Source organism: Miscanthus floridulus, chromosome 2 (genome assembly GCF_019320115.1).
Source record: "Miscanthus floridulus cultivar M001 chromosome 2, ASM1932011v1, whole genome shotgun sequence".
NCBI lineage: Eukaryota > Viridiplantae > Streptophyta > Magnoliopsida > Poales > Poaceae > Miscanthus > Miscanthus floridulus.
The window spans coordinates 53910323-53920140 of NC_089581.1; positions in this window are offsets into that span (position 1 = coordinate 53910323).

Below are 9818 nucleotides of genomic sequence, written 5' to 3' on the forward strand. Positions count from 1 at the left end.
AGACTACAAGCCCATCCAATGTACAACAATGGTGCACGCAAGCACCGAGTGGTAAGAGGTATGCAAACCTCACTAAACACTAGGCCTAAACCTAGAGCAAGCGCATAAGCGGTGGTCTAATCAACCTAAGTCACTTCGCAAAGCACCTACGCTAATCACCTAATAAAACACTAAGCACTATGCAAGTAGAGATCACTAAAATGGTGTATCAACAACCTTGATATGTTTCCTCAGCTCCCATACTACTCATTTTGGTCGGTTGGGGTTGTATTTATAAGCCCTACTGAGAAAGTAGCCGTTGGGGAATGAAATCCTGCTTTTCAGCTACTGACCGGACGCTGATCACATCTTGACCGGACGCGTCTAGTCGTCCCGACCGTTAGAGGTACGATTAACTAATCGGACACTGCCAGCATCCGGTCACATGCCACCGGACGCGTCTGGTCGCATTTTCGCCGCTCTAGAACCTCTCTGTACTTGATCGGACGCTGCTGTCCTGCGTCCAGTCAGTTTGCCACCAGCGTCCGGTCAATGCTGAATGTGTTGCAGGACTGATGAATAGTGCCATCGGGTGTGTCTGATCATTTTGCTTGTTCAGCATCCGGTCGCTGCTGCTTACGCCTACTGTAGTTGAGTCACTGATTAGAGTGTCCAATCACTTTCCTCCAGCGTCCGGTCTAGCGTCCGGTCACCTCTGTGAGCTCATTTCTTCATGATCTTATGTGCAACTTGGTTCCTATCTTCATGCTTGGACTTTGCTTGATATCTTGGGTCTTCTCTCATGCTCCTAAGGTCTTGCTTAAGGTGTTGATCATCGGATCATCACGTTGCCTTCGTCCAAGTCACATCTTGCACCCTATTGAACTACAAAACAATCACTTGCAAATTCATTAGTCCAACTTGGTTGTGTTGTTCATCAAACATCAAAATCCAAAGTAAATGGACCTAGGGTCCATTTTCCTTACACACACCGATGACGAGCTCCTCCTTCCCTCATCGCCACGTGTAGAGCGCGTGCTCGGTTGCGCACCTCATGAACCCAAGCTCGCTGAGCGTGGTGTCAAGCTTGGCATTCCACGCTCGTGGGGCTTGCCGTAGCCCGTAGAGCACCTTATGTAGTTAGAGCACCCTTTGCTCCTCTCCCTTGATGGCGAACCCCATAGGTTGTCTGACGAAGACCGTCTCCGCTAGCTCGCCATTGAGGAAGGCCGATTTAATGTCTAGGTGATGGACGCGCCAGTCCTTTGCTGCTGTCAAAGCTAGTAGCAAATGGATAGAGTCCATGCATGCTACCGGCGCAAAGACTTCCTCAAAGTCGATGCCCTCACACTGGACAAAGCCTTCCTATTAGTGGAAGTAAGGTCCCGATACCATGATGCATGGCACCAATTATACAGATGACATAAGGACCTCACTAGTGTTACACAAATGACATAAGAACCAAACATCATCTATATCTATATCTATATCTATATCTATATCTATATCTATATCTATATCTATATCTATATCTATATCTATATCTATATCTCTTATAAAGATAATCCCCACTATAAGTTCTATTTCAACATGTAAGTCATCTACATCATCTCTCACTAACGATATATCTAAATCATCTTGCACTGATAGCCATGTCATCCCACTAACATTTAACCTCTTAATGCAAGCTATCCAAATATGCATATATTGCTATTTGTTTTGTCACTGCATCATCTTATCATTTGATCTAATTCTATTAGCTTTTTATTGAATTCTTTGATTGCCTTGCTCGATTTTGATAAGAATGGGCATAAAAACATGTAGGTTTAACTCATACATGCAATCGTATGATTTTATTCTAAGTAAGTCTCGCATCAATGTGTAGGATACACTTCTATTTGTGTTGGTTGTGTGGCACCCTATTGAGGGTTTGGCATGTGAAGCCAATTAGCGCGTGAACCTCCAAGTGAGTGAATCGCTACAACAAGGACTAGCTTACCGGCTAGCAAGTGAACCTCAGTAAAAATCATTATGTTCATCATTGATTCTGAGGTGATTGGTCTTCATTGTTATTCATCCTTGTGATTGATTGGTTCCTTCATCTACACGGCGGTATAACCTTCTTGATCACTCTCTTTACATTACCGCAAACTAGTTGTCGAGCTCTTTAGTGTAGCTAGTTGTGAGAGCTTGTTTGCTTGGTTGGTGTGGCTCTTTAGTTAGCCTTTGAGAGCACACTAACATAGAGTAGTGTCATAGCTATTGTGTGAATAGACACTATCTAAACTAGAATTGTGGTAGGTGGCTTGCATTTTGAGTAGGCTAGCGCAACACTTGCTTCGCCTCATAATTGTCTAACTACTTTGTTAAGTGTTGTTGTAGAATTTTATTAGGCTATTCACCCCCTCTAGCCATTAGGACCTTTCAATTGGTATCGGAGCTGAGGTCACCGTGATTTGAGGCTTAACAACCTTCGATGTAAAAATGGCTCAAATCAACAACACCAAGAAGCCACCCCAATTTGATGGCATAAATTATCCTTATTGGAAGTCAAAGATGACCACACACATCAAGTCAATCAATAGAAAGGTGTGGAAGGTGGTAGAAACCAAAATTGAGATTGGTGATCCGGAGAATCCCACCGCGCCCAAAGAAGTGCTTCTCCAAAACAATGACATTGCTCTAGGTGCCATTCATGATGCAATTGATGAAAGAACATTTGAGCAAATTAAGAATATTGAGATGGCACATGAAGCTTGGAAGAAGTTGGAAGAATCATTTGAGGGCACTCAAGCCATAAAGGGTGCTAAGGCATATATTCTCAAAGAGAAGTTTGCAAGCTTCAAGATGAAGGAGGATGAGAGTGTGCCGGAGATGTTCTATAGGCTTCAAGTGCTTGTCAATGATCTCAAAGCACTTGGGGAAGAGGTGAAGGACAAGGACTTCTCCCATAAGTTCTTGAGATGCTTACCTTCAAGATTTGGCGCATTGGTCACCATTCTAGTAAGAAGCAGTTTGGACACCATGACACCAAACCAAGTATTGGGAGATATAATGACCAATGATACTTATAGAGATGATGATGAGAAGGAAGAAAAGAAGGAAAAGAAAGATGAGAAGAAGGATGATAAGAAGAAGAGCATGGCATTCAAAGCCACATCATCCATGTCATAGAACTAACCAATTTACAAGAGCACAAGTACAAAAACAATCGCCGAAACAATCAAATTCTCGCACTTGAGCCCATATAAATCCGGTAGTCAACTGAAACCACGAAGGATTTCAAACCAACTTGCATACAACCAAGATCACAGTAATTCAACATAACATATCATACATTACAACATTTCACAGATGGTTTGCAAATAGATTACATCACCTCAGAGTCATTGTTATTACAAAACAAGTGTTGTAAAGTACGCGGAAGCAAATAGTTTAACTTACACAGTCGAGTTCAAATACAAATACCAGTTTGCTGATCACAACCCGCAAAAGCATTCGGATAAGAGAAACAGAGATCATGCCCATGATCTAGTCTTTATCACCCGCTGGGTGGAGATAATACTTACAGAAGCCCTAATATAGAAGGTCATCTGCAACAAGAGGGAATAAACCCTGAGTATGAGAATATACTCAGCTAGACTTGTCGGAAACCAAAACAAATGACACCAAGGATCATGCATAGCTTAATGTAGTGGATCTAGCTGACACTTTCTTTTTGCGGAAAAGCATAAGTAATAATAAGCAACTCTTAACCTGAGCTAGCAGTGACTTTTAGCCATTAACCTGTCATCTATATTAGCACCTGTACTAATCAATCATTTGAGTAAGATACAAACATTAATAATTATAGCAGGTATACATCATGGCAACATTATCATCATTCTCCATTTAACCATATCGTTAAATAATTGAATCTACGTTGTCGTTGCTCAGTCAAATTCTCACTATCCGAGAGAGACAGCGATTCAAATCGATTCCTATCCAGCTGGAGGGGTATTCCTAAATACAAACCATGCTTTCCCCGTCAGGGTCATAAACAAGTCACCTTTGGCACAATTTAGGAGTCACGAGTCCGAACAGATCAGCATTCTCAGAGAACCACTCTGCCAAGGTTGCTTGGGACTCTAACCCGCCTTGGACTTATGCCAATGGCTCTCCGCACATCCCTACTACCTCCAGAATGCACACCACTGCTCGCATTCCTGGCCTAAGTCGAGCTACTAGGCTTCGTGGTCGGAACAAGTTATCCGACCAGCTAAGTGTTAGATTGCGTTCAACATGACATGAGGACGTATAGTGTATCGGTCCTTATACGACACAGACAGAGTCACTATGTCCAAACCTACACAAGACTCTGCCCGGTCTTAATTCATTATTAACATGGTTCTTTTCCACGATAGCAAATATAGCCAACCGTGATCCACCTCATCCTAAAGCTCGTAGGTGATAGGAAATCACCTGACTTCTACCGCACTAAGCATGGCTAAGCATTTAACCTGTTCCTAAACTTAAATAGGATTCAAGTGCGATATCTGGACAAGGATGGATATATAATGCAACAATTGGTTCCAACCAATTCCTATACTTAATGCATCATCAACGAATAAAAGATACTCAAGATATTTATAAAAACATGGGAGACTTAATATGCTCTGGGGCTTGCCTTTCAGGAAAGAGGAAGGACAGTGGTCAGGGCACTCGGGCAATTCCTCCTCGGCGGCTGCTTCGTCGATTGCCTGCACCTCGGGCTCCTCCTCCTGGCTCGCTCCCTCAAACTCTAGAAGCATCACTCCCTCCGGCACACCTATTGCATGCATGCGCATGATAAATATCATGGATGCACATGAACAAAGTTAGAAATGCTCGGGGAATGCACATGCTTACTGCAGTCCACATTTTTCGACTTAAGCTCTATTCAAATCACTTTAACTTACCAAGTTTATACAATCTAATGTACAATTGCTCATCTTCAGTTAAGGACCTAGCACCTGCACCTAAGCATGTTCTCAAGTTAGGCTAGCACCTAAACAATCAACAAGAACATCGCAACTGATCACACACAATCAATCGTATTTCAGCAAAACAGGAACTTATATAGCGGTATAGTAAACTGACCAAAACTGGAGATCTACAAATTGAAATGATAGGCAACAAGACAATTTGGAAAGCTTATGAAATTTCCTACAATTCATTTTCAGACCTCAAGGCAGGATTCCAACTTTTACCCGATCTAATTTATAGAACCACATAATCAGGTCCAACAAGACAGAGAGCAAGCAAAACTGTGATCTAACTTTGAACAACTGTAGCTCCTAAACTACTGGGCCAAATGCCCCCAAATTTTGACAGGAGCTAGATACATAAGTTATCTACAACTTTTGTATTCACCACATTCCCAGCAAACCAAAATATCATGGGGAACTTTATAAAATCCCAAGAACTGTCCAGAAAGACAATGCAAGAAAATATTTATTAACTTATGTTGCAAACAATTAATTGGACAAAACCAACTGTACTCACTTATCACACATATCACAAGAACACCAGAAAGTAAAGTGTTCACCACCAATTCATTTCTTTTAATGCCTTTTTTAATTTATTTAATTAATTAAGAGAAATGATAAACATATATGAGAACTACACCATTTAATCTACAACAATTACAGTAGGTACTACATGCTCCAAGTAGACTACTATAAAAATTTTAATTCATTTGAGCAAGTATAACATCCTACACAAAAATGACAAGACATAAAGGCTTAAAATAACATAATTAGGAAACCCTAGTGAAAAGTGTCAAGCAATAGATTTTATATTTTTCTAGCATCCTTAAGGTACTAGGACATCCGCCACAAAATTTCATGGTCATTGGATTTATAGATAAATTACAAAAATTCACACAAAGATCATTCAATGATAAAAGGAAAATCTATAACTCAAAAACCATATATGCAATGACTCTCATATTTTTACCAGAGCTTACACTAAGCAAGAAGAGCTCACCAACAAAATTTCATAATTTTTGGAGCATAGGAACTCAATATATAATTTAAACAAGTTTGCATGCATTTAAAAACATATTTCAAGTTTCAATTTAATTCATCCAAAACTTCCACTACAAGTGTTCATGTTATATTTTCCTAAATACTACACTTCACTATGATCATAACAAAATTGGAATCACCCACTTTGGATCTCCCAAACTCTAGATATAGATTTTACAAAATAGCATCAAAACTAGAAATAATTGAACTAGCCTTTGACTACACAGTCACTGTCAGGCGGGGTCCACACGTTAGCTAGGCCCGCATGGCAGTGAGACAAAAACAGAGCACGGCGGTTTGCTCGACGGGGACCGGTGGAGCTCGCTGACGGTGGTGTCTCCGGCGACGACAACGGCACCAACGTGACCGCCTCGACCTCCCGCATCGATTGGTACCCTAACCTCACTCTCTACCGACCTCTAAGCACTCGGCCACGGAGCTTGGTGGCTCGGCCATGGCGCACGGCGGCGCGCGGCCACGTTCCAACCTAATCGGACCGGCGGAGCTGGTTACATCATCACATGAGCATCAGTGAGTGATGAAGAAGACAAGACGAAAGCTCAGGAAGGAAAAGGAGAGCAGTGCAGTGCTGGCCACGGCGAGCGCCACTCCGGCGAGGTCCGAACGGTGGCGGAAAGCTAAATGTGACCACTACCTCGGTTCACCGGCCCAACGGCGTGCTAGACGAGCTAGGTGAGGTGACGACGGAGCTGTGGGCTAACTGGAGGCAGTGATTATGCGGTGGCAAGTGAGATTGGCGACGGCGCTTGCTCGGCATCGATGGCGGAGCCGGCGCGCGGCTGCTACTGCGAGCGGAAAAGGCAAAGGAGGGTGAATGAGAGTGAGCAGGGAGGGTAGGAGGACGCGGCTTCAAGCGAAGGACACCGAGCAGTGGCGTCAGGCCGGCCATGGTGCGTGGCGACCATGCGGTGGCAGAGCTCTTCTCCCGGTCGGTCACTGTAGCAGGTCTGAAATTCCGATTCAGTTACCAAATGTGCCGACTGACAGCGCCATTTCCCTGATCCACAACTTCCAAATCGTGAAGATCCAGGCTCCGGTGCAATTGACAAAGTGGAAGATCTACATGAGGGCTACAACTTTGTCAATTGGAGCTTGAGCTGATTCGGCTTGGTTAGGGAGCTACAAGGCTCACAAGTTGGGTACAGAAAACTAAAACTTGACTTTATGACTTAGAATATTTCAAAGTCTCAATTTGAACTCCAAAACTGACTTGTGGGCCCCTTTAGAGCTTGTTCTGCATATTTTCATGACTTGGCTCCTAAACAAAGTTTGTTCCTTATAACATTTAGTACAACTTTCCTTTAGGTTGCTCAGACATGCAAACAATCTAAGCTATACTTTTTAAACAGTCAAACTCAGGAGCTCTAGGGTTCCACAATAGTCAAACCATGACTTGGAAACCTAATTAGGCAAAATGATCAACATGAACATTGTTCCTAATGACATTCTAAGTATAACTAAGTTGCTTAAGAGGATAATTAGCCACACCACACATTGGTCACACCAAAATCAAGCATCACATGTATTGAAACAAGGACAAACAAGTGACTTTGTGACTTCTGTTTCAAAACCATGTTTCATGTGTTTCATGAGTTTGTGGCATTGTACAAGCTAACTATGTTTCACTAAAGTGAGTTGCACATGTTTCACTTGAGTGTTACCCCCTATTCATTTCCTAAAACAATCACACATAAAATGTACAATATGTTGAAATGTTTCAAAAGCATGTTTCAGACAATTCTAAACTCATGAATGGATGAGTGATGCTCATGTTTATGAAATGCAAGTACAAATGTGGAAGCCAAACACCTGAGGTGTTATGGCCTTCCCCCTTATAAAAATCTCATCCCGAGATTTGACAAGCGTACCATTGTTGATAGGATTCCTTATAATCGTCCCTAAAATAATCTTCTCTTTCCCATGTTGCATCGCATTCACTACCCTGATTACTCCACATGACCTTGTAAAACTTGACCACCTGACTCTGAGTCACTCACTCACGAGTGTCAATTACTCTGTTTGGCTTTTCTTCAAAGGTCAAATCAGATTTTAACTCGATATCCCCCAGTGGAACTCTCTCTTCAGGGATGCGAAGATATTTCTTCAATTGGGATACATGAAAGACGTTGAAGATAGCACTCATCTCAGGAGGTAATTGGATCTTGTATGCTACCTTACCACTTTGTCCGATGATTTCAAATGGACCAACATATCTCGGCGCAAGCTTTCGCTTCACACCAAAGCGTTGGACACTCTTCATGGGTGAGACTTTCAGATAAACAAAGTGTCCAACTTTGAACTCAATAGGTTTTCTACGATGATCAACGTAACTTTTCTGCCTAGCTTGAGCTACGGCCATATGGGTTTGGATAGTACAGACTTGTTCTTCAGCTTCTTGAACAAAATCAATTCCATAATATCTCCTTTCACTGGCTTCAACCCAATTCATCGGGGGTTCTACACTTTCGGCCGTACAAAGCTTCAAACGGTGCCATCTTGATACTCTCTTAATAACTATTATTGTAAGAGAATTCAGCTAGGGGCAACCACTTTTCCCATGAACCCTTAGCCGAGATGACACATGCTCTCAACATATCTTCTAAGATTTGATTCACTCGCTCAGTTTGCCCATTGGTTTGTGGATGATAGGCAGAGCTTCTTACTAACTTAGTTCCCAATAATCCGTATAAGTGCTCCCAAAAGCGAGCAGTGAACTGTGGTCCTCTATCAGAGACAATAGTGCGAGGTATCCCATGAAGTCGGACTATCTGATTAAAGTATAACTCCGCATAGTCAGTTGGACAGAAATCTATGCGGACCAGAATAAAGTGTGTAGACTTGGTCAGACGGTCTACAATCACCCAAATGGAGTTAAAATTCCTCTGAGTAGTAGGGAGTCCAACAATAAAATCCATACTTATCTCCTCCCATTTCCAACCTGGAATAGAGGTGGCTGAAGCAATCCAACTTTCATGTGCACTGCTTTGACTCGACAACAAGTGTCACACCTAGCCACATAAGCGGCTATCTCTTTCTTCATTTTGGTCCACCAAAAGCGAGGCTTCAAATCATGATACATTTTGCTACTACTAGGATGAATAGACAATTTTGAGGAATGTGCTTTGGATAGGATTTGATTTCTAAGCTCTCTATCTTTTGGAACCACTAACCTATCCTTAAACCATAACACGTCATTCTCATCTACCTGAAAATGCTTAGTTTCTTGCTCTTTCATCTTGCGCTTGATGTGGAACACACCTGAATCCATCTTCTGTAGCTCAATAATTTGACTCTATAGAGTACAACTGACAGTGATGTTGTGAAGGACTATAGGATGTAGGAGTTTTGACAAATGGAAATCACTTTCAATCAAAGAGTGGCAATGAGATTTCCTGCTTAAGGCATCCACAACGACGTTTGCCTTGCCAGGGTGATAGTGCACTTGGAGGTTATAATCCTTGATCAACTCGAGCCATCTTCTCTGATGCATATTCAACTTAGGTTGAGTGAAGATGTACTTAAGACTTTTATGATCAGTGTAGATGTTGCACACATTGCTGAGCAAATAATGTCTCTAGGCCTTCAAAGCATGAACAACTGCAGCGAGTTCTAAGTCATGCGTTGGATAGTTCACCTCATGCTTCCAAAGTTGGCGAGAGGTATAAGCAATGACTCTACCCTCCTGCATAAGAACACCTCCTAAACCTATACCTAATGCATCACAGAACACATCAAAAGGTTTCTCGATATCCAGTTGTGCCAAAACTAGAG